The 25097-nt window shown below is 53.1% G+C and overlaps 3 long non-coding RNA genes across 3 annotated transcripts; 1 reads left to right on the top strand and 2 right to left on the bottom strand.

Annotated features, from left to right (window-relative positions):
* Nucleotides 1-1500: 1500 nt before the first annotated feature.
* On the bottom strand, nucleotides 1501-3968 carry LOC146420817 (uncharacterized). Its single transcript, XR_014848933.1, has 6 exons — nucleotides 3864-3968; nucleotides 3273-3458; nucleotides 3067-3108; nucleotides 2912-2947; nucleotides 2250-2285; nucleotides 1501-1625 (listed from the first exon to the last, which is right to left on the bottom strand). It is a non-coding gene; the product is annotated as an uncharacterized LOC146420817 (long non-coding RNA).
* A 7679-nt stretch (nucleotides 3969-11647) lies between these two features.
* On the bottom strand, nucleotides 11648-12356 carry LOC146420818 (uncharacterized). Its single transcript, XR_014848925.1, has 3 exons — nucleotides 12316-12356; nucleotides 11872-11940; nucleotides 11648-11742 (listed from the first exon to the last, which is right to left on the bottom strand). It is a non-coding gene; the product is annotated as an uncharacterized LOC146420818 (long non-coding RNA).
* A 7720-nt stretch (nucleotides 12357-20076) lies between these two features.
* LOC146420819 (uncharacterized) lies at nucleotides 20077-20783 on the top strand. The gene is made up of 3 exons (XR_014848939.1): nucleotides 20077-20117; nucleotides 20494-20562; nucleotides 20653-20783. It is a non-coding gene; the product is annotated as an uncharacterized LOC146420819 (long non-coding RNA).
* The last annotated feature ends 4314 nt before the right edge of the window (nucleotides 20784-25097 follow it).

Raw genomic sequence — 25097 nt, forward strand, 5'->3', positions numbered from 1 at the left:
CAGTGGAGAAACAGTGTCTTTAAGGGGTTTGTTTTAATTCCCATTATCCTCCACTGACTTTGCTAGCAATAAATCACTTGCAACTTCAAGATGGGCCTTTTTTGTTTTTAGAGCTTTTCCTCCTGGATCTTTATCTCACCTCACAAACCCTGTGTGTATTAACATTTTTCTCTCCTGTGCCCAGCTGTAGCAGGGAGAAGGAGGGAACAGATGCCTTGGGTACCTTGGCATTTGGCCAGGGTGACATTCTGTCACACTGCAACCCTGCACCCCTGCTGGATGGGATTCACTCTAACTCCTGCCACAGCTGCAGAGGTTTTGCTACCCTTGTTCGCTACCCATGTCAGCCGGCCCCTGCCACCCCAGCCACACTCCCGAGGTTTCCTGCTGCAGCCCGTTCCACCATCCAGCCTGTTCCACCATCGCCGCATGAGGGAGAGGCTCGACTGAACTCGCGCCACAGCGCCACCTGCAGCCGCGGGGGAGTCATCCCACATACCCTGCCAGGCCGGGAGCCCAACAGCGCCCCTGCCGGCTGTGACTGTAACTACACCACAGGGGAGAGCGTGTGACAGACCAGAGAAGGCTGTTCCTGGTTTTTCTGGTTTGTTTGTCGTTGCTGCTGTTACTGCTGCTTGTTTGCCGTGTTATAAATACTAGTAAAGAACTGTTATTCCTTTCCCCATATCTTTGCATGACAGTACCTTGATTTCAAAGTTATAATAATAATTTGGTGGGAACGGGGGCTGCCACCTGTCTTTCAAATCTAGACAGGGACCTTTAATGCGGGAGGGGGAAGCAGTGAAGACAGGAGTGAGGGATTGACCCAATGGAAAGGAGCTAGAACGGAATAGAGAAGTTCCCGATGCTATGAGAGGGACCTGGTGGAGTTCCTGAGGGATTGACCCCATGGAAAGAAGCTAGAGCAGTTCCTGATGCCATGGAAGAGACCTGGAGCACTTCCTGAACCCATGGAATGGGACCTGGAGCAGTTCCTAAAGGACTGACCCCAGAGAAAGGGAATTGAGAAAGGAGTGGTCAAATAGAAAACCCAAATCTATTTGCACTTCAACCATTCTTGTTTCTTTGAGCTTTTGCCCCTTCCACCAGCATGGCGCCCGTCAGTTCTGGCCTTGTGGATTCCCTTAATCTTATCAAGGTAGAAGGGGGCAAAAGGAATCCTTTTGCCATTGAGCACAAGAAATCGCTATTAATATTAATGACTTATGAGAAGTAATTTGTATAACCACTCCTATCCTGGGGAATGTAATGAATATTCATGAATTTTACCTATAACACTGTGCCTTTGGAGGTACTGGTGTGTGTGTTTGGTGGAAGCAATTCCCACACATCCGGTGCACCGAATAAAGCAAATACCCACTTCTCTGACTTGGTCTCTGAAGTGTCTCTGGGCTCGATTGGGGCGAATCAGAATCTTCTCCCTCAGGAGGAGCCATGGCAGAAATGAATCCCCCATTCCCAAACACGGACACAGAGCTCTGCTGAAGGGGTTTATTGATCATTCCAGGGAAATTCCCAGGGGATCAGGGGTGTCCTCCAGGGATGACAATCTCCTCATGCTGCTGGAGGGGGACAGGACACGGTTGTCAGCACCAGTTCCAGTCCTAAAAGACAGAGCCCAAAATGTGACCCCAGCATGTTCACTAGGACAGGAGAGGGGCCTTGTCCCCAGCCCTGTGTGACAGAATGGAATTGGGGCCCAGGATAGAGCCAGGACAGGACTTGGCTCCTCAGATCCATGGGCCCCCAGAGCTCCTCCCCCCAGGGTACCCCAAACCCTCCCAGAGCTCCTCCCAGCCCTCCACAATGACCTTGGAGTTCCCCAGAGCCCCCAGAGTGCAAGGAAAGCCTTGGGGGCAGCTCTGTGCAGCTGTCCAGGGACACAGATCAGGGACAGCCCCCTCCATGTCCCTCTGCTGGCCCCAAGCTCTGCCCACCCCAGAGAGCTCGGATATCCACATAAAACCCCCCAGGACTCTTTGTGGGGCTGGGGATCCCCTGGGGTTTCTAAACAGACAATCTCGATGGGCAGTCAGGTGATGCTGCCCTGTGTCATCCACAGGGGGCTGCAGAGAAATGTGGGGTTTGGGGCAGAGTGGGAGACATTGGGACAGACATGGAGGATAGTGGAGTGTACTGGGAGACACGGGGGTACACACTGAGATGGCTGCAAGGGTCGTGGCCATGCCAGGGCAGGGTCTGGGCCCAGCAGAACTCAGAGTACTCACCTCAGACCTCTTCACTGGATGAACTGTGCCTCCTCCCTGCAGAGAGAGCCAGGGATGTCACCAGGGTGTCCTCAGTGCCAGTAAGGGATGGGAGGGTTGGGGTGAAGGGGGAAACCTCAGTGATGGTGAATTGGGGTCCCCATGGTGGGGGTGTTAAAGGGCAGGGCTGTGGGTGATGAAGAGGAGGAGGAAGGCATTCCAGTGGGGAGGACATGGGGGCTGAAGCTTGGGGTGGGTGGGGGCTGAAGAAAATGGGACATGGGATCAAATCCGAGGGTTTTGGGAGGAGCTTTGGAAATGGGGTATGAAGGAAGGGGATTTGGGGACATCTCTGTGATGGGGAAAGGGAAGGGGAAAGGACTGGAAGGAATAAGGGGAAGAAACTGACTGGGAATATTGCACTGTGGGAGTTACTGGGTTGCACTGGGATGACGGGAAATACAATGGGGGTTGTCACTGAGACATACTGGGGTGCACTGGGATTAACAGCAATAAAATGAGGGGCCTCTCTGGGAAGTACTGGAGTGCACTGGGACTAATAGGAAGGCAATGAGAGGCTTCTCTGGGAATTACTTGGGTGCACTGGGGTGCACTGGGATGTACTGGGATGTCATGGCCATGAGAAGGGAGGCTCTGGGCCAAGAAGAATTCCCAGTACCCACCTTGCAAATCATGACCCTCCCGACTATGGCCTCTCCCTGTAGAGAGAACATGACACATCACCGGGGTGTCCCCAGTCCCAGTAAGGGATGGGATGACCAAACTGGCCCTCAGTTCCACACTGGGTGACCACCCCCTCCCCAAGGCCAAAACTTACCATGATTATGGAACAACCCCCTGTGTCCACGTCCAGGAGGGCCTAGGGAAGTGGAGCAAAGGGAAGATCAGGATTGGAGATTGTGAGGCTGACGGAGAGACAGAGGTGTCCCCAGACCTTCCCAGCCCACAGCTGTCCCCTGATCCAAGAAGGAAAATCCCAGAGGGGAAGCCCAGAGATTTCAAGCCAAGGGATTTTCTGCTCACCGGGAGGAGGGAATCCTCCACCAGAGCCAGGGGCCTGGGGAGGAACCAAATGCCTATTCCTATCCAAGGTGCATCGCTCCTCAAAATGGGCATCTGCCGGGGGGCAGAGCAGGATGGAGAAGAGCAGAGCCACGCAGAGCACAGCCACCTTCATCTTCCTCTCGCACTGGACAGCACTGCCTGAAGCTGCAGCAGGCCAGGAACACCTTTATCTCTGCCGGGACTCCTCCCTGCCCCCTCCCCAACAGCCCCCAGGCCAAAGCCCGGCTTGGCACAGCCCCCAGCCCTGGCCACAAGCCCAGCCCTGGCACAGAGTCCATCCCACCTGTGGCACAGATCCAGCCCCCTTGCTGGGTATCTGTCCAGCTTCCTGCACAGGGCAGCTGCCCCTGGAAGGGATCAAGAACCTCATCGGGCCAAGGGGGTTGGACAGGGTGTTGAGGGCAGCTAGATCCCCTCTGGGGATAATCCCCACTCCAACACAATCCATCCTCCTACAGCCCCCAGAGCCTGATACTCCCATTTCCTGCTGCTCTTTTTCCCCTAGAGCTTTCCCTGCAGGACACCCCAGAGCTGACCCCAGACACAAACCTGGAATGCCAGAGAACAAGTGGGTCATGGGCAGAGGGATCAGCTGGGTGATGGGGATCTCCAGCCACTGGTGACCCTGAGGAGCACTAGGCAATGATGATCAGCTGCACACAAGGCTGAAGCTTAGGAATTACTCAGCAGTGATAATTCCCACAAACAGACAACCTTATATACCTTTTCCTGAAGGTCCCAAACCAGTTCAATTTCTGGTCCCAGAGCAGAGTCCAGAGGGGAATATCCCCTGCCCTGACCCTCACTCTGTCACACCTGCAGCCACCATGAGCACCCAGAGCACCTGGGTCCTTCTCTGCACAGCTGCTTCACAAGCAGAGTGCCAGGGATCCCATCATCAACAAGGCTCCAGCTCCATCACTGTCCCTGCCTGGGACTTGTCCCCAGCTCCCCAAGGCCCTTGTCCCCACACAGTGTCCCTGCAAGGCCCTGGCCCTGGGCCCAGGCCAGCACTGGCCCTCAGCAGGATGTGCCCATCCCGAAGGACATGGGGAAGCAGGGCTTGTCCCCAGGCAGCCACTGGGAGCTAATTGGGCAAACAGAGGTGCCCTGTGAGGAGGAGGGATGTTGGTCCTGTGCCAGCATCTCTGATAAGCCCTGTTTACCCAGGGCCTGAGGCAGGAGGAAGATATTCAGCAATCTTGGCCTTCCAAGAAGGAAAAATCCACTGAGAATTGGTTCTCTAGAGCTGACCATGGCTGCAATTCCTGTTTGACATTCCAAGGCATTAGTGAAGGTTTCTGCTTCTCTCTTTCCACAGGGACACTGTGGATCCAGCAGAGATCTCTTGTGGGCCAGCTGGGAAAACATTTCAGGACATTGCCTTGACTCTTTGCTCTGGATCCTGCCCAAGGAGCCTCAGGGCCCAGGAAGATTTTCCTCTGGAGTGTTGCTGCTTTGTGCTACATGGATGAGAGAGCAGAGTGTCCCTGTGGGGAATTCTTGACCAATAGACAAGTGCTGTGACGACATTGGTGTGCTGACATGGGCTTGGAATGGAATTGAGGAAATGTCCGCTGCGTCATATTTGCAGAATATTGGCTGAGGAGAGCTCCAGGCTGCCTTGAAGGTCAGTGTCAGCCAAGGGGATGGCACTGGAGAGCCACTGATGACCATATGCCAACGGGCCAGGAACAATGAGCTGGACATGCAAGGAGGCTCCCAGTGTGGGCAGATTGGCTGCCCAGCTCCAGGGGCTCCATGGGAATGTCCCTGCCTCCCTCAGGGCTGTCTCGTCCTCCCTCAGCCCTGCAGAAACTGTCCCTACAGTTGTTCCGGCATTTCAGGAACAATGAGTGTTTCCTCTCCTATGAAATGTTACTTCAGTGTCAGCAATTGATAGCAGGGTTCTCAGCAAAGGAAAGCCTTGGACATCATGGAGCAGTTCCAGAGGAGATCGCCGTGATGCTACAAGGTGGGAGCACCTCTGTGGCCGAGACAGGCTGAGAGAGTTGGCACAGTTCAGCCTGGAGAGAGAAGAAAAGTCTGTGATGGCTCCACTTTGTGAAGAATGAGGCTTCACGTTGTAAAATTTCAGAAATTTATTTTAAAAATTAACACTAGGGGATGCCGGCAATACAAATACGCAGTGCTGGGTGCGTGGCTGGTCTGGGCAGAGGCACACCTCCCAGGGCTTGCTCAGTTGCTTTTATACCCTCCTGATGCCAATCCAGAAGCCGGGATACATTTACCCAATCCAGGGCTCTATGGTTCCCGGCTTGCCCCTTTGCCCACCTGTTCAAGGCTGTTAGACCTGGGTCCTCCCCCATGGCTGTGCTCATTTGTGAACTCGGGTGTGGTTGCATGTAGACAGGCACCTTGATTGACATCTTAGAGAAATCTTTCTGGAAAAGGCAATCGGTGATCCTCATCGGCCATCTTGCCCCTATATTTTCCATCATATCTAACAAAGATTATTTAATATTATGACAGGAACTTGTACTTCTGACAACCAAAACAGTTACAGCAATAATAACAATCAGAAGAAGCAGCAATAAACCATTAAACCCTTTCCAAAGTTATTAAAGGTAACCTGAACAACCCATCAATCAACCATAATCTGAACATTTGACATACCATTTAACTCCCTTGCCTTCCAATTATCTCAAGAATGAATAACTATTTAAACTCTTTATCTACGATATGAAAGTCATTCCCTCTTTGTTGTTTTTGACAACATGGTGACCTTTCAAGGCTTGAAGGCAACTCAGAGGAAACACATGGTGAAATTTTTAAGCAAGGCCTGTTGCAACTGGAGAAGGACAGATGGTTTTAAACTAAGAGAAGGGTGGCTCAGACTGGAGATGAGGAGGAAGGTTTTGATAATGAGAGTGGTGAAACACTGTCACTGGCTTCCCTGTTAGCTGGTCAGTGTCCCATCCCTGAAAAAAGTCCAGACTGGGTTGGACAGGGCTCTGAGCAACCTGATGCAGTGAAAGGTGTCTCTGCTCCCACCCAGAGGGAGGTCCTGCCCTGTGGTTTTGGCTACCATAGTGGTTGGCGTCTCTTGTAGGATGCCATTCCCACAGGGAGCAGAGGGAACACACAGTGCCACTGTTGGCAGGAACATCCTCCATGGAGATGGGAATATTGTGGATCAAGAGGCTCAGGCTGCCCAGTTTGGCCTCTTTGTAGATGGACAGAAGTGCCAGAAGAGACTGAGAAGCAGGAGGACGTGCAGTGTCTCACATTCCTTTTAGGTCCATAAGGCCACACAGTTGTTCAGGATTCTTTTTTTTCCATAAAGCCCCACAGTGTCACAATGACCCATGGTTACCACAAGGCCCTGTAATATCAGAATGGATCCTCTGATCCATGAGGTCCCAGAGTGTCACAGTTGTCCCCTTGGTTCCATGAGGTCCCACAGTGTCACAGTTCTCCCCTTGGTTCCATGTGTCCCTGCAGTGTCACAATGGCCCTACTGTTACAGGAGGCCCTGCAGTGTCACAGATGAGCATCATTAGAGGGAGTGCAGCACCAGGGGAGGTTTGGCAGCAGCCCTTTAACAGCAGCAGCAGGTGTGGAGCAGGAGTGAAGCAGTGGAGGAGCAGTGATGGAGCAGCCGTGGAAAATCGATGGAAAAGTGGTGGATGAGCAATGGAACAATGGTGGAACAGACACCACAGCTGTGTAACAGACACTACAGCTGTGGAATATTGGTGGTACACTGGTGGCACACTGGTGGCACAGGCACCACATGGAGCAGCGCCAGAGATGCTGAAGCTGTGGCACACAGAGCAGGTCTGAGTGCTGTGTCCTGCAGGAGCTGACCCCACACAGCAGAGCGATGCCCGTCAGGCTGACCCAGAGCAGGGCTGCAGGGCTTTGGGCCTTGAAGCTGCCCAAGCTGGGCTTTGCAGGGAGCTGGGGGTGGCACAGCCCTGGCTGTTTGCTGCAGAGGGCTGCCTGCCTTGGCTGGCACAGGGGCTCAGTGTCACCTGGCACAGGAGCTCAGTGTCACCTTGTCGCTGTTGAGCAGCTAGCAGAGTAATGAATGCATCAGTTCTCAGTGGCAAGAAGGAATGACCTTTATTGTTTTGATTTCATCACATATATAGAGTTCTCAAAAGTCACCCAGATTGGTCAGTTAGAAGCTTTCTTCCAGGCCTGATTGGCCAGGCCTGCACTGCCCAAGTTCTGGGACACTGTTCTAACAACATCTAAACTTTATTTTTATTTACAAAACACAAGAAAACTTCTCATAGAAAAAGCCTGTGCTAACCACATCACCTGGCACAGGCAGCTGCAGCACGGTGTGGGGAACGAATCCCTGCTGCTTTCCCACCCCAGGGCTTCCCCCAGGAGCAGCTGTGCTCCAGGCTGGGACGCCGCTGTCACCTGCACACCTAAGGCCTTGCAGGAGCAGGTGTTCCATGCCGTGGCTGTGGCAGGGCCAGGCTCAGGCCTTGTGGGCACAGCAGGGGCCATGGCACTGTGTGCACGCTGGCCCTGACACTTCTCCTCCAGCCGCTGCAGGGGCAGGAGCTCCCAGCCACCCAGCCAGCCACTCCTGCAGCCAAGGGCCCATGGGGACACTGTGGCCAGGGGCTTGTCGGAGCCTGAGGCTATTGTCACACAGCAGCAGGGACAAACTGAGCCCATGGCATCATGGAGACAGTGGTGACACTGTGGAACTTGATGGAAGCCAGGCTGCACTGTGACACCACAGAGCCTCAGGGAACCCTGGAGACTGTGGTGATGCTATGAAACCTCACAGAAGCCTGAGGTCCACTGTGACACCAGGGAACCTGGTGGAATTGAGGGGCCAGAGTGACACTGCTGGGCCTTTTTTCAACCACAGATGGCCTTACTAAAGCCCACATGATCATTAATCCTAGCAGGATCCTAGCAGGATCATGAAACCTTGCAGGAATTGCTGCTGGGCTGCGGAAGACATGGATCCAGCAGAATCCTTTTGTATTTCTGGAGGGATGCCAGGATCCCAAAGAATGTCTGTGCTGGAGGCCTAGGAAGGTCTCACTGGGAAGGAGAGGCCAAAACTCCTCCTTCTGGGGGGACTGCCTACTCCATTCATCCTTGGCAGGGACCATCCCTAGAGAAGGTCCATCAAGGAGCCATCCAGGAACCAGTAGGCTTTTGGCAGAGCTGCCTTGAGGATGGAGAAGATTAAAGAGCTGTTTGGCTTACCCGGGACCCTCAGAGGATCCTTCACTCGCAGGGTTGCTGTTGGGTCCGAGAACAGCAGATGCCCACTGGTGCAGTGACAGGGCAGCAATCACAACATCACACCCCCTGGGACTCCCCAGTTCCCCTCCAAGAGCTGATCAGTGTCTGGAGAGCAAAGGATTGGTAAGGAAGTCTCACTCACACTTTAATAGTCCCATTTGACCAGGGAAAAATCCATTGGGGAGTGGAACATAATCCTGGGCTTTGAAAAGTGTCTTGGGCCTTTGTTGCTGTTGAGCAGCTAGCAGAGTAATGAATTCACCAGTTCTCAGTGGCAAGAAGGAATGACCTTTATTGTTTTGATTTCATCACATATATAGAGTTCTCAAAAGTCACCCAGATTGGTCAGTCAGAAGCCTTCCCCCAGGCCTGATTGGCCAGGCCTGCACTGCCCAAGTTTTGGGACACTGTTCCAACAACATCCAAACTTTATCTTTATTTATAAAACACAAGAAAATTTCTCATGGGAAAAACCTGTGCTAGCCACAGGGCCTTTGCTTCTGACTTTCATTCCTTGGACATTTGGGAAGGATCTGAGGCTTCTGGGGATCTGAGGGTCATGGACTTGGCACCAAATCTCTAATGAAGCTCATTGAAAGTGCAGAAAGCCTGAAGGTGCTATGACTCTGCCAGAATTGTGTTCAAGTCTTCAAGAATTGTTTCAGGATTGGAGTAAAAAAGGAACATTTGAAAGGCAACTGACCTCAAATGGAATTATGTTCTGGGGTTTTTTTTCCATTTTCAGTGTTTTCTCTCTGTGTTTTTCTATTTATACAGGACAGTATAACATCATTTTCTAATTGATACTGAACCAGGTTGTTCCCCAAGGAAGTCTGGACAGGTAGGAAAAGTCTCCCTTGATGTCAGGCAATGCCTCTATCAGTTAAACATTGCTTTTCTCATTCCAACACCACTGTTAACTCCTTGGCCACTTGGGGATTACATCCCTTTTTGCCTTCTATCAGGTCTAGGAATGCAAGAGATGCTTTAGACAGGCAGATAGGAAGTAATAACAGAAAAAGAATTAAAGAAGCCGAGTTACACAAGACTGCTGCAAGCCTGGCACTGTTTTCAGCCCTGAGGATCAAAGCAGCCATTGGGTTCCTGAGGTTTCTCTCAGTGACCATAGAGGGAGAGGAAGGGAAATGCGAAGAGCAAAGGAGAGTTCAAACACCCAAGGAAAGCTCAAACACCCACACAGGCTGCTGCAAAGGTGCCTTGAGACCTGCTCAGTTTCATCAGGACAGCTGGAAATCCCTGCAAGATTTGTGAGATTAAACACACAACATAGGCCGAGTCCAGGCAGGGGGCAACTCCTGGGGAACAGGAATATTTCTCCTCCTACTATTAATGCACATCCTGAACTGTTCCTTCTGTGGTCTGGGGCGTGGGCTGCCCTGAAAAGAGGATTTCTGACAGAATCCAAGAGAATCCTGCCTGGAAGGACTGGGCACATCCATACCAGCTTCTGCCCAGGAAAAGGCTTGGTTTGGCTTGTGCTGCTCAGGACAACTTGGACTCCAGGCCTGTCTCCTGCCCCTTTGGCACAAGAGCTGCTCTCCTGGCTCAGCCTGGAGCAGCCCCGAGTCAGTGCCCTGCTTATCTCTCACCAGAGTGGACAGGAAGTGTCTAAGGAAGAAGAGAAGCCCAGAAGGAATTGTTCTTCAATCTGCTGGCATTCCCTGTCTCCAGCAGATGGAGGTTCTGGAATGTGTGGCAGGAAGGTGCAGCTTACAGGGCTCCTCTGAGCTGAGCAGCTCTGCAGGCTCCTGAGAGGCTCTGGACACAGGAAAGTTCATTTTCCCTAAATGTAGGATCCAGGAGAGCCAAGGAGATCCTTCTTGGCCCTCTGGCCTTGACTGATGCAGAGGGAGGGAGGGTGGGAGGAGCTGAGTGCTGCTTCAGCCCCAGGGCTTTCAGCTGGGCATGAGGTGCCTGCATTGGCTGAGCTGAACCCCTGCCCTGCAGAGGGGAAGCCAAAAGCCAGCCCCTCCCTGTGCCACTACATGTGAGGTGCCTTTATTTTGGGGTAGGAGTGGAGTTTTCCAGAGGGGAACATTTACAGCTGCTCTAGGAAATGTGCAGCCCAGGACTTTTTTCTCTTATTTTTCCTTGGAGCAGAATATTCCCTTCTCCCCATCCTGTCCCACAGCTGCTCCCTGTCCATCTGCAAAGCCCTGTGGTCACTCTGGGACCTTCCTGGGCAGCAGAGCTTGTGCTGCACGGCAGCAGCTGCCTGAGCCAATGGGTTCCTCACTGCTCTGCTGCTCACAGCCAAGACATTTTCCCTGTCCCTCTGCCAGAGCAATACCCTTTGACAGCTCTGCTGTGAGGCTTGCCCAGGGCAGTGCCAGCACCAGCAGCTCCTTGGATGGAGTAACTGGAGGCAGCAAAAAGCAGAGAGCCCTTGGTAAGCTTCCAGGATAGCCGGGGAGAACTGGTCTACCCAGGCTATGCTGAAAATGGCCCAAATGCCCCTGGGGCTGGGTAAACCCGATGGCCCTGTGCCTGAAGGCCGCAGTGTTGCCACCCTGCCATCTCTGGGCATGGCTGGCAGCCGAGCCTGGCCTTGGAGCTGGATAGACCCAGCAGACCAGGAAATCCCCGGAGCTTGGTAGATGTGGCATCCTCCTCCCACCCCAGACCTGGGGGAATCACACAACCCCATTGCACCACAGAGCTTGAGAGACCAGGCAGCCACGTCCAGCCAGGGAGTGAAATTTCAAGATCAGTAAATACTTTTTACAAAAATAAATGTATAATTTTGGTTTAAGAAAGAAACTCTGTATGTAGAAAAAAAAAGTTTTTTGTAAACCTTTTTTTTTGGACCCATGCTACCTAGGTTGAGATCACAGCCAGCATCTGCTCTTTGCTCTTCCTGCCCATCCACTCACACACTCAAACTGCCTCCACCCAACCTCACACAACCTGCAACAAACAACCTGATATGAGGGATTTTGGGGAGGTGGCAGAGCCTGGCACGAAGCAACCAGACCATGGCCCGAGTTCCCCTGCCCACCAAGAGAGAAGAAATCCAGACACACTGACAAACACCTGGACAGAGATACACAGACATAAAACGTGGCTATGCTGAAGGGATTTATTGATTATTCAGGGGAAATGGGCCTGGGCTCCAAGGGGATCAGGGGTGTCCTCCAGGGATGATCATCTCCTCATGCCGCTGGAACAGGACAGGACACAGATGTCTCCACAATTTTCAGTCCTAAAACAGGGAAATGGCAAAGTGACTGTGTGTCCAGTGGGATATTAGAGGCTTGTTGTCCCACCCCTCTCTGCAGGCACTGCTCACCTAGGCATCCAGAGAGGCAGCCAGGCGTTTCTGCCGCAGAAGACTTGACAGCTTTTCAACCACAGCAGGCTGGGGACAAAGGCAGCGTTAGAGACACACGGGGGGCACTGGGCTGGGCTGGGAGGAAAAGGGACAGCAAGGGGGTCCTTGGGGAAGGGGCCTGCAGGGAGCAATGGGGTGCAGCAGCTTCTGTGCTCCTGCCCAGGAGCAGTGGGGTCCTGGCCAAGAGGCAGAGCTGGGGCAGGGGCTGTGTCCTGGGCCATCCTGGGGGTGCTGGGGTGACAGGGATGGGAATGCAATGGGGGGCTGGGCAAGGGGAAAACTGTGGGGGTCTGGGGTGTCAGTGGGGGTGCACTGGGCTGTTCTGGGGCACACTGGGATGGCCTGGAGTGTGGTGGCCATACATGGGGAGGGTCTGAGGCCAGCAGAACTCCTGGTACTCACCACAGGCGTGTTCAGGATGGCGACATTGTCTACATCAATCTGCAGAGAGACCAGGAGACATGGCTGGTCACTGGGATGTCCCCAGTGCCAGCAAGAGATGGGGGGACTGAATTGCCACCCCCATTCCCAGAGGGGATGCCCTCCAATGCCAGCACCTCACTCACCTCCCGGACATCTTCTTCAGTTCCTTGCAGGAGTGCCTGGGAAAGGAGAACAAAGGGTTGGTCTGGCTTGGAGCTTGTGGGGCTGTGGGGGACACAGGTGCAGGGAGCAGGGTGGGGGTGGAGGCAAAGGGATGTCAATTCAGAGCCTCCAAGGAGGATGGGGGTTTGCTGGGGCATCCCAAACACATTGACCTGGGGTTACTTAGGGAGCTCAAGGGCCTGGGCTGGGGGTGTGGAAGTGGTCCTGTGTGGGATGCAGGGGAGGAGAAAGGAATTCCAGTGTAGGGACAAGGGAGTGCAAGGGAGGGGCTTGGTGGGGACAGAAGAAAGAGGACACATGGGGACAAAATTGATGCGAGCTGGAGATGGTTTGGGAGTGGGAGGTGAGTCAAGGAATGGTATGAGGAGAAAATGCTGCAGTGGCCAACGAGAAAGGCGAAGGAATGAGGGGGGAGGTGGAAGGAAAGGCATTGAGAATGATCACTGGAAGGGCATCTGGGCGTCCTGGATAGGACAAAGAGGAGATACCTGGGAGGAAATTTCTGAAGGGACCAAAAGGATGGAATGGGAGGCTACAAAGGGCAGGCTGTGGGTACACTACAGCATGGGGGCCTCACCTTGGCATCTGCCGGGGGGCAGAGCAGGATGGAGAAGAGCAGAGCCACGCAGAGCACAGCCACCTTCATCTTCCTCTCGCACTGGACAGCGCTGGGTGAGGCTGCAGCAGACCACGAACACCTTTATCCCTGTTGGGACTCCTCCCTGCCCCCTCCCCAACAGCCCCCAGGCCAAAGCCCGGCTTGGCACAGCCCCCAGCCCTGGCCACAAGCCCAGCCCTGGCACAGAGTCCATCCCACCTGTGGCACAGATCCAGCCCCCTTGCCTGGTGTCTGTCCAGCTTCCTGCACAGGGCAGCTTCCCCTGGAAGGGCTCAGGAATCTGTGATGGCCCAGGGTGGTGGGCAGCGTGTTGAAGGCAGCTAGATCCCCTCTGGGGACAATCCCCATCCCAACACAATCCATCCTCCTACAGCCCTCAGAGTCAGATCCTCCCATTTTCTGCTGCTCATTCCCCCCTAGAGCTTTCCCTGCAGGACACCCCAGAGCTGACCCCAGACACAAACCTGGAATGCCACAGAACAAGTGGGTCATGGGCAGAGGGATCAGCTGGGTGATGGGGATCTCCAGTCACTGGTGACCCTGAGGAGCACTAGGCAATGATGATCAGCTGCACACAAGGCTGAGGCTTAGGAATTGCTCAGCAGTGACAACTCTCACAAACAGACAACCTTATATTCCTTTCCTTGCAGGTCCCAATTTCCAGCCTTAGAGCAGAGTCCAGAGGGGAATATCCCCTGCCCTGACCCTCACCCTGTCACACCCACAGCCACCATGCCCTCCCAGAGCACCTGGGTTCTTCTCTGCACAGCTGCTTCACAAGCAGAGTGCCAGGGATCCCATCATCATCAATGCTCCAACTCCATCACTGTCCCTGCCTGGGACTTGTCCCCAGCTCCCCAAGGCTCTTGTCCCCACACAGTGTCCCTGCAATGCCCTGGCCCTCAGCAGGATGTGCCCATCTGTTATGAATGGAGTCAGAGGGTTGGTAGATTTCTGCCAATTGCCTAGGCCTGTGAGAACTGGCAGTTAACTGATTTAGAGCGACTAGCACCCCTAGACCCATTCTTGATCTCAAGTTCTTTAATGATGGCCGATTTAGGTCTAATCTTAAATGGATTATTGTTTATTAGCCACAAGCATTAACAGAACAAAGAGCTAAACTACTTATATACTACACAATATAGGAAAACTAAGAATAGCTAAAGAGATTTTATATTACCCAAAACAGAAAAACTATGAATAGCTAAAAAAATTATATATTACCCAAAATAGGAAAAACTACAAATAGCTAAAAATGCAGCATGCAAAAGGTACCAATTATTGTTTTTAGTAGTGCTAGCAAAGAAGAACACAGTTTAGGAAACCAGTGATCTTACCAAAATCCAATTTTAGTGCTGGGATACAGCAGAATCTTCCCCCAGTCCTGCAAGAAGTTACCACAGAGTTGCATCCAGACTCTGGGGAGAGGCTTTCTCACGCTCTGGTGTTTGTGTAGAAAAGCTTCTATTTTCGTGAAAATTTGTGTCACTTTTATAGCACAAAAGTGTGCCTTTCTTGGTCAACATATACAATTTTGTTTCTCTTTTCACATCCTCCCTCCATACCAAAATATGAATTAAGGTTAGAGGTCTTAGACATTCTTAGACAACTGCCAGGCTGTTGACCCTACCCGGGTTATCTATTTTCCACCACTGAGCAGAAGGAGAGGGGAGGGGGGGGAAGCATCCTGCCACACCATCCGGAGGGACGTGGGGAAGCAGAGCTTGTCCCCAGGCAGCCACTGGGAGCTAATTGGGCAAACAGAGGTGTCCTGTCAGGAGGAGGGATGTTGGTCCTGTGCCAGCATCTCTGATAAGCCCTGTTTACCCAGGGCCTGAGGCAGGAGGAAGATGTTCAGCAATCATGGCCTTCCCAGGGACTGAGGTTACTTTGGCAAGTCCCAGGGAAAACAGTCAATTCAATTGCCCGAAATATCTTTCCAGCTGGCCCATGGCAGATCTCTGCTGCATCTTCAGTGTCCTGGCACAAGAGAGGCAGAACCCTCCAGAATGTCAAACAGGAACCCCAGCATGGAAAGCTCTCAGGAACTACTTCTCAGTGGATTTTTCCTTCTTGGAACATGGGACAGGCATCTGGATCCACCTTGGAACACTACCAGGGACATCCACCTGGGATGCCAGGGTGGTGACCAGGAGTGGTCAGCATGGGTTGACCAAAGGGAATCATGCTTGGCCAACAGGAATTTCTTTCCCATCAGGCAACACCCTAGATGGATAAGGGGAGTGGATTTTGTGTGCCTGGAGTCCAGCCAGGCTTTGGACACTGTGCCCAGACTGGGGCTCCAGCCTTTGCTGAGGGTGTGGGGTGCCCCAGGAGCTGCTCCTGCTCCTCCTGCTGCTCCCCTCAGCTCTGCCCTGCTCTGCAGCCTCTCCCCACTGCCAGGGCTGCAGGCTGCCTGACCCTCCCCATGCCCACACTGCCTGCATCAGGCACCCCCGGGAAGAACAAGATTGCTGAATGTCTTCCTCCTGCCTCAGGCAGGCCCTGGGTAAACAGGGCTTATCAGAGATGCTGGCACAGGACCAACATCCCTCCTCCTCACAGGGCACCTCTGTTTGCCCAATTAGCTCCCAGTGGCTGCCTGGGGACAAGCCCTGCTTCCCCACCCCGTGCTGCAGCTGCCTGTGCCAGGTGACACTGAGCCCCTGTGCCAGGTGACACTGAGCCCCTGTGCCAGCCAAGGCAGGCAGCCCTCTGCAGCAAACAGCCAGGGCTGTGCCACCCCCAGCTCCCTGCAAAGCCCAGCTTGGGCAGCTTCAAGGCCCAAAGCCCTGCAGCCCTGCTCTGGGTCAGCCTGACGGGCATCACTTTGCTGTGTGGGGTCAGCTCCTGCAGGACACAGCGCTCAGACCTGCTCTGTGTGCCACAGCTTCATCTCTGGGGCTGCTCCATGTGGTGCCTGTGCCACCAGTGTGCCACTAGTGTACCACCAATATTCCACAGCTGTAGTGTCTGTTCCACCATTGTTCCATTGCTTCTCCACTGCTTCTCCACGGCTGCTCCATCACTGCTCCTCCACTGCTTCACTCCTGCTCCACACCTGCTGCTGCTGTTAAAGGGCTGCTGCCAAACCTCCCCTGGTGCTGCACTCCCTCTAATGATGCTCATCTGTGACACTGCAGGGCCTCCTGCAACAGTAGGGCCATTGTGACACTGAGGGGACACATGGAACCGAAGGAACTCTGTCATGGTGTCAGGTCTTGTGCAATCCAGAGGCCCCTTTGGCACCATGGAATTGTGACACTGTGGGACCTCATGGAACCAAGGGGACAACTGTGACACTGTGGGACCTCATGGAACCAAGGATCCATTGTGATACCTCAGGACCCCATGGTTTCCATGGATCATTGTGACCCTTTGGGCATCAGAGAACAAAGTGAACCCTGAGAATCTGTGGGATCTCTTGGAATCCAGAGGCCCTTTGACACTGCAGGGCCTTTTGAAACCAAGGGGCCACTGTGGTACCTCCGGGACGGGTGGTATCCAGGGACCATTGTGACATTGCAGGGCCTCATGGAAGCAAGGATCCACTGTGACACTGTGAGGCCTCATGGAACCAAAGGAAGTCTAGGACACTGTAGTCTGATAGAGCTAAAAGGAGTGGGAGATGCTGCACGTCCTCCTGCTTCTCAGTCTCTTCTAGCAGTTGTGTCCATCTACAAAGAGGCCAAACTGGGCAGCCTGAGCCTCTTGATCTGCAATATTCCCATCTCCATGGAGGATGTTCCTGCCAACAGTGGCACTGTGTGTTCCCTCTGCTCCCTGTGGGAATTGCATCCTACAAGAGATGCCAACCACTGTGGAAACCAAAACCACAGGGCAGGGCCTCCCTCTGAGTGGGAGCAGAGACATCTTTCACTGCATCAGGTTGCTCAGAGCCCAGTCCAACCCAGTCTGGACTGTTTTCAGGGATGGGACACTGACCAGCTAACAGGGAAACCAGTGACAATGTTTCACCTCCCTCATCATCAAAACCTTCCTTCTCATCTCCAGTCTGAGCCACCCTTCTCTTAGTTTAAAACCATCTGTCCTTCTCCAGTTGTGAAAGGTCCTACTAAAACATTTCTCCATGTTTCCTCTGAGTTGCCTTCAAGCACTGAAAGGTCACAATGTCGAGTCCTCACAGCCTTTTCTTCACCTTTTCTTCTCTCTCAGGGCTGAACTTCCCCATCTCTCTCAGCGTTTCTCTGCCACAGAGGTGCTCTAACCTCTGAGCATTGTGGAGGTCTCCTCTGGAACTGCTCCCTGAGATCCAAGGCTTTCCTTTGCTGAGAACCATGTTGTAAATTGCTGACACTGAATTAACATTTCATAGGAGAGGAAACACTCCTGTTTCCTCTGAAATGTTCCTGAAATTGTTCATTGTTCCTGAAATGCTGGGACAACTGTAGGGACAGTTTCTGCAGGGCTGAGGGAGGACGAGACAGCCCTGAGGGAGGCAGGGACATTCCCATGGAGCCCCTGGAGCTGGGCAGCCAATCTGCCCACACTGGGAGCCTCCTTGCATGTCCAGCTCATTGTTCCTGGGCTGTCGGCACATGGTCATCAGTGGCTCTCCAGTGCCATCCCCTTGGCTGACACTGACCTTCAAGGCAGCCTGGAGCTCTCCTCAGCCAATATTCTGCAAATATGACCCTGCAGACACTTCCTCAATTCCACTCCAAACCCATGTCAGCACACCAATGATTGTCACAGCACTTTTCCCTCTGGTCAAGAATTCCCCACAGGGACACTCTGCTCTCTCATCCATGTAGCACAAAGCAGCAACACTCCAGAGGAAAATTCTCCTGGGCCCTGAGGCTCCTTGGGCAGGATCCAGAGCAAAGAGTCAAGGCAATGTCCTGAAATGTTTTCCCAGCAAGCCGCCAACTGATCTCTGCTGGATCCACAGTGTCCTGTGGAAAGAGAGAAGCAGAAACCTTCACTAATGCCTTGGAATGTCAAACAGGAATTGCAGCCTTGGACAGCTCTAGAGAACCAATTCTCAGTGAATTTTTCCTTCTTGGAAGGCCAAGATTGCTGAATATCTTCCTCCTGCCTCAGGCCCTGGGTAAACAGGGCTTATCAGAGATGCTGGCACAGGACCAACATCCTTCCTCCTCCTCACAGGGCACCTCTGTTTGCCCAATTAGCTCCCAGTGGCTGCCTGGGGACAAGCCCTGCTTCCCCATGTCCTTCGGGATGGGCACATCCTGCTGAGGGCCAGTGCTGGCCTGGGCCCAGGGCCAGGGCCTTGCAGGGACACTGTGTGGGGACAAGAGCCTTGGGGAGCTGGGGACAAGTCCCAGGCAGGGACAGTGATGGAGTTGGAGCATTGATGATGATGGGATCCCTGGCACTCTGCTTGTGGAGCAGCTGTACAGAGAGGGACCCAGGTGCTCTGGGTGCTCATGGTGGCTGCAGGTGTGACAGAGTGAGGGTCAGGGCAGGGGATATTCCCCTCTGGACTCTGCTCTGGGTCCAGAAATTGAACTGGTTTGGGACTTTCAGGGAAAGGGATATAATGTTGTCTGTTTGTGAGAGTTGTCACTGCTGAGCAATTCCTAAGCTTCAGCCTTGTGTGCAGCTGATCATCATTGCCTAGTGCTCCTCAGGGTCACCAGTGGCTGGAGATCCCCATCTCCCAGCTGATCCCTCTGCCCATGACCCACTTGTTCTGTGGCATTCCAGGTTTGTGTCTGGGGTCAGCTCTGGGGTGTCCTGCAGGGAAAGCTCTAGGGGGGAAATGAGCAGCAGGAAATGGGAGGATCTGACTCTGGGGGCTGTAGGAGGATGGATTGTGTTGGGATGGGGATTGTCCCCAGAGGGAATCTAGCTGCCCTCAGCACCTTGCCCACCACCCTGGGCCACCACAGATTCCTGAGCCCTTCCCGGGGCAACTGCCCTGTGCAGGAAGCTGGACAGATACCAGGCAAGGAGGCTGGATCTGTGCCACAGGTGGGATGGACTCTGTGCCAGGGCTGGGCTTGTGGCCAGGGCTGGGGGCTGTGCCAAGCCGGGCTTTGGCCTGGGGGCTGTTGGGGAGGGGGCAGGGAGGAGTCCCAGCAGGGATAAAGGTGTTCGTGGTCTGCTGCAGCCTCACCCAGCGCTGTCCAGTGCGAGAGGAAGATGAAGGTGGCTGTGCTCTGCGTGGCTCTGCTCTTCTCCATCCTGCTCTGCCCCCCGGCAGATGCCAAGGTGAGGCCCCCATGCTGTAGTGTACCCACAGCCTGCCCTTTGTAGCCTCCCATTCCATCCTTTTGGTCCCTTCAGAAATTTCCTCCCAGGTATCTCCTCTTTGTCCTATCCAGGACTCCCAGATGCCCTTCCAGTGATCATTCTCAATGCCTTTCCTTCCACCTCCCCCCTCATTCCTTCGCCTTTCTCGTTGGCCACTGCAGCATTTTCTCCTCATACCATTCCTTGACTCACCTCCCACTCCCAAACCATCTCCAGCTCGCATCACTTTTGTCCCCATGTGTCCTCTTTCTTCTGTCCCCACCAAGCCCCTCCCTTGCACTCCCTTGTCCCTACACTGGAATTCCTTTCTCCTCCCCTGCATCCCACACAGGACCACTTCCACACCCCCAGCCCAGGCCCTTGAGCTCCCTAAGTAACCCCAGGTCAATGTGTTTGGGATGCCCCAGCAAACCCCCATCCTCCTTGGAGGCTCTGAATTGACATCCCTTTGCCTCCACCCCCACCCTGCTCCCTGCACCTGTGTCCCCCACAGCCCCACAAGCTCCAAGCCAGACCAACCCTTTGTTCTCCTTTCCCAGGCACTCCTGCAAGGAACTGAAGAAGATGTCCGGGAGGTGAGTGAGGTGCTGGCATTGGAGGGCATCCCCTCTGGGAATGGGGGTGGCAATTCAGTCCCCCCATCCCTTGCTGGCACTGGGGACATCCCAGTGACCAGCCATGTCTCCTGGTCTCTCTGCAGATTGATGTAGACAATGTCGCCATCCTGAACACGCCTGTGGTGAGTACCAGGAGTTCTGCTGGCCTCAGACCCTCCCCAAGCATGGCCACCACGCTCCAGGCCATCCCAGTGTGCCCCAGCACAGCCCAGTGCACCCCCACTGACACCCCAGACCCCCACAGTTTTCCCCTTGCCCAGCACCCCATTGCATTCCCATCCCTGTCACCCCAGCACCCCCAGGATGGCCCAGGACACAGCCCCTGCCCCAGCTCTGCCTCTTGGCCAGGACCCCACTGCTCCTGGGCAGGAGCACAGAAGCTGCTGCACCCCATTGCTCCCTGCAGGCCCCTTCCCCAAGGACCCCCTTGCTGTCCCCTTTCCTCCCAGCCCAGCCCAGTGCCCCCCAGTGTGTCTCTAACGCTGCCTTTGTCCCCAGCCTGCTGTGGTTGAAAAGCTGTCAAGTCTTCTGCGGCAGAAACGCCTGGCTGCCTCTCTGCATGGCTAGGTGAGCAGTGCCTGCAGAGAGGGGTGGGCACAAAGACTCTTTCCTGTCCCAGAGGACCCAGGAGGTCACATTCTGGGTTCTCTATTTTAGGATTAGAAGTGGAGGTGATCTCCATGTCCTGTTCCCCTCCAGTGGCATGAGGTGATGATCATCTCTGGAGGACACCCCTGATCCCCTTGGAGCCCTGGGCCATTTCCCTTGAATAATCAATAAACCCTTCAGCAAACTACACTCTGTGTCCCTGTGTCTGTGTCCCTCTGTGTGTCTTTCAAGGAAAAATCACCCAAATCTCCAAGAAGTTTCCCCCAGAGGTGTTGTTATGTCCCTGTTTCCATCTGCACATCCCGTCACTCTGTCACTGTCACCTCCATACAGCTCTGACCCGTCTGGCACTGCCCAGCTTTGCACTGAACTCCTCCCTCCTGCTCCTCACCACCGGGAAGCAGCAGGGCAGCTCACACCAGGAGTTCCCAGGCCAGTGCTGGATAAGGAGCACCTGGCAGAGGCAGGAGGAATCCCAGATTCCAGAGGGTTGTTGGGTGCAGGGGGAGCAGCTGAGTTCCCTCCCAGCCCCAGGGCTACAAACCCTGGGCAGAAGATGCCTCAAGTGCCTCAGCTGAATTGCTTCCCTCAGCCCTTGGTGTGCGAAGTCTCTGGCTGCAGCACAACCTCTGCAGGGGACTTTCCATAAGGAAGAAAAAAGAAAGGAATTGTTTCTTCCCTCTCCCACATCCCTCCCCCTCTTGCTGATATTCTTGTCCTCTCTTAGCAAAACCAACCAAAAAGCACCTGCAATGAGATGGCTCTGCAGATCAGTTCCCAAACAGGGTCACAGGAGGGGTTTCTGCCAAGGCAAAAGTGAGAAAACTGGGATTTTGTAGAACAGATTTTAAAAATGGGCATTTTTTTTCTTTGTGTCTCTGTTCTTTTTCTCTAAGTCCATGGATTTAGCATGGCCTTGGGTGAGTAATGGTCTGTGTCAATTAATGGAATTCCTATGGAATTTATGGTTCCTCCCATTGCTTCTTTCACCTATCAGGAACTGGCCTTATCTACCAGCAAGGCCCTAACCTTGCATTAACAATACTTTCTGCACTCCCCTTCTACCAAACCTTTCCCAATATACCAACACCATTTGTCTGTGCCCTGTTGCCAAGATCGCTTCTCGACTCCCCTTATTGCCCCCCACCCAGGCATGGATTATAGAGACTCCTTGACTGCCTTTGTTGCCCCCCTGGGCATGGATTGTCGAGCCTCTTTCTTGACTTTCCCTTACTGCCCTCCTTGGGCGTCCATGTCCTTATATTTTGGGGTTGCCATCCCTTTTACCGGGACAACAGTCCTTCCTGGCTTTACCTGTGCTACCCTCCATGGGTGGCCTCTCAGGTTTTCCTTAGTTAGCTACAGTGGAGTGAGTAATCTGTCCCACAGCCTCAGCATTCTCCCCAAAGGACTCTCCAGAGGTATTAGGGGATTGTCATCCCTTTTGCTGGTGCCTTTTGCCAGCTTTACCTGTGCTACCCTCCATGGGTGCTGTTTTACCTGTGCCACCCTCTGTGGGTGCCCTCCCAGGTTTACGCCCCGAAGATCCCATTTTACTCACCGGTGAGATTTTCAGTGGGACCCCCCTGGTCCGCCACTCGTCTGTCTCCTGGACAGTCTCGGGTACCCAATCAGTCCCCCGGTGCCAGCAACCACCAAGGGGAGCTGATCACCGAAACTGGGTGAGGTGCGCCTTCAGCTCTGCTTGCTGCAGGCCACCCCCAGATGGTGGAAGGATCCTGGACCGAGCCCCCATTTGTCATGAAAATTAATCCACAAACACCAGAGGTTTATGTCCAAAAGGGAGACAGAGGAGTCCTGTAACTTTATAAATGAATAAAGGGAGAGGTCATGGGCATTTCCCATGGGGTCTCCCAAACTGGTAGAGGATGCAGTCTCTTTTTATTCTAATTTCTTGGCTGCATTTTCTCTCTCTCCTTCCCAATTGGCTGAGGTACTGGAGAGGGACCAGACTTCCCAAATCCCCTTCTGATGTACATTTCCTCCTCCTTTTTTTCTTTGTGTCTCTGTTCTTTTTCTCCAAGCCCAGGGACTTAGCACAGCCTTGGGTGAGCAAAAGTCTATGTCAATTAATGGAATTCCAATGGAATTTTTGGTTCCTCCCATTGCTTCTTTTACCTATCAGTATCTGGCCTTATCTACCAGCAGGCCTCACATTTTATTTGCAAAGACATCTCCGTCTCATTCCTTCCAAAGCCCAGGTGGGACAGGGCTTGGAGCAACCTCGCATAGTGGAAGGTGTCCCCGCCCATGGCAAGGGGGTGGCCCTGGATGGGCTTTAAGGTGCCTCCAAACACAAGTATTCTGGGATTCTGTGAAATCTAAGACTGAAGTGATCCCTGCAGTTCAGGAGGAGCCAGGACTGAGCTCCCTAAGGAAGGCAGGAGGCAGCACATGGTGGATGATTGGAATTAAAACAGGAGGGTCTTGATGGAGGAGGGTGGAAAATCCTCTCTGAATCCCCCTTCATGTCCAAGTGCAGAGGGAAAGAAGCTGGAGTGGTTTCCACGGCTCTGGGAGCCCAGAGCTGCTGCTTTGGGGCTTTCACCCCATCTGTCATGGGATGAACCCTCCATGGTCACAAATCAGCCATGGTCCCTGTGGTGCCTCCCCCAGGGATGCTCTGGGATCTCTGGGATGCAGGGGAGTGTTTCCTGATGAATGAGGTCTGTTTGCTCATGAATGGGAGCTGTGCAGGAACTGGCCCAGGGCAAAATCCATCACCCTCCAGATGAATCCCAAAGGACACCAGGACCCCCTGGAAAAGGGAAATGGCCTTCAGCTCCCACTGCTCCTCTTTTGGAGGAATACTGTTATGAATCAGTTTAAACACAGAAGAGCAAAGAAAACTAAGTCTCTGTGCATAAAACAGAAAGAACTTTGAAGGTTAAAAACACTACCAAAAATGAGATAAAAACCAAATGAGATTAAAGGTTGAAGCCAAAAAATACGTATATTTTTATTTAATAACAAGAGAGGCAAATAGAAAGAAAGAGAAAAGTAGAGAAAAGTTTAGAAAAGCTAAGGTTAATTTAAAAAGCACAGGATAGGTCACTAGCACACTGTGCTACCTTTGTTGCTGCTGAGACTGGGTGGGGGGAGTGAAGCAGTTTCGGCCTTTTTTTTTTTTTTTTCAATCTTGGGAACAGTTTGGCTGGAATACAGCAGCCAGTCCTCCTAAAGCCAGGCCTGGTGCCCGATTGCTGCAGCCGAACCTCAGTCCACTCTTGGTGCTCTCACCACAGAAAGCAGGAGCAGGGTTAGAGGTTTCCACAACTCACTCATGATTTTGGTCCAAGCATGCAGGATCAGAGGGTTTCCCTCAAGCAGGTGGTGCTGGCTCCGAGAGGCCTCAGGGTGTCTCAAGGTTGCAGGGGAGGAAGGCAAAGGTCAGGGGTTCTGTCCCTCGCTTTCCTCTCCACGTTTTGCACCAGTTTTGCCTTCCTTTTTATGGGCCTCAAGGTGAGCTACTCACAGTCCATCCCACACGTAGTTTTCTGGTGTTTAAGAGTGATTATGATAAGCAGACATAATGATGAAGCACTTTTGGAATCCTTTGTCTTATTATCATGCTCTTACAGATCCACTTTGATTTTTTCCTCCTTCCTGGCTCTTTTGAGTGAGCCTGGTGTTGGAATCTCCCCCTCTAGACCTTGGGAGGCTGCAATATCCCCCTTTTCCCTGCACCAGAGGCACCAAGGCAGGGATGGACACACTAAAAACTGATTTTTTAAGAGCTGATCCCATGGAGAAAGAGAAATTGTTCCTGCCTTCCTAAACCTTTTCCTGGGTTGTTTTTACAGTACCTCAGCATTACCCATTCTCCTGTCAAGGATGGGATCAGACTTCCCAATGCTGCTCTCTGGCACAGCACATTCAGGGAAGATGGAAAGCACCTGGAAAATGGCAATTTCTGCCAACTTGGCCATAAAAATTAAAGAGGCTTTAATGAAGCCCCAGGTTCAGAGCTGGAGCAGTATGGTTTAATAGGGACCTGAAGACTCATCCCCTTCAAAGGTTTCACAGAACAGAGAGCAGCAGGAACTGCGGATCCAGAGTGGGAAAGGTTCTTCTCCCAGAGGGTGTCGGGCACAGCTCCCTGGAACAGCTCCCCAGGGAATGGTCACGTTCCCAAGGTTGCAAGAGCTCCAGGAGGGATTGGACGACATCCTCAGGGACAGGGTGAGATTGTTGGGGTGTAAGTGCAGAGCCAGGGGTTGGACTCAATCTCTCCCAGCTCAGGACATTCCATGATTCTATGAAACTGCTCCAACCTCATGCTGAAATGTCTCCACCACATTTCCCTATCAGATAAAATTAACACGTAGGAAAAACAGATTTCTCTCAGAATTAATTTAAAGAATGACCTCTGTGGCTGCAGACAGATGCTGGCAGCTCCTGGGAGGCTGTGTCAGGAGCAGTGTGGGAAGGCAGGAATGTGGCCAGGAAAAGGGCTTTGGCAGGGAGCTGAT

Source organism: Lichenostomus cassidix, unplaced genomic scaffold (assembly GCF_008360975.1).
Source record: "Lichenostomus cassidix isolate B80296 unplaced genomic scaffold, HeHo_3.0 HiC_scaffold_45, whole genome shotgun sequence".
In the NCBI taxonomy this organism is placed as follows: domain Eukaryota; kingdom Metazoa; phylum Chordata; class Aves; order Passeriformes; family Meliphagidae; genus Lichenostomus; species Lichenostomus cassidix.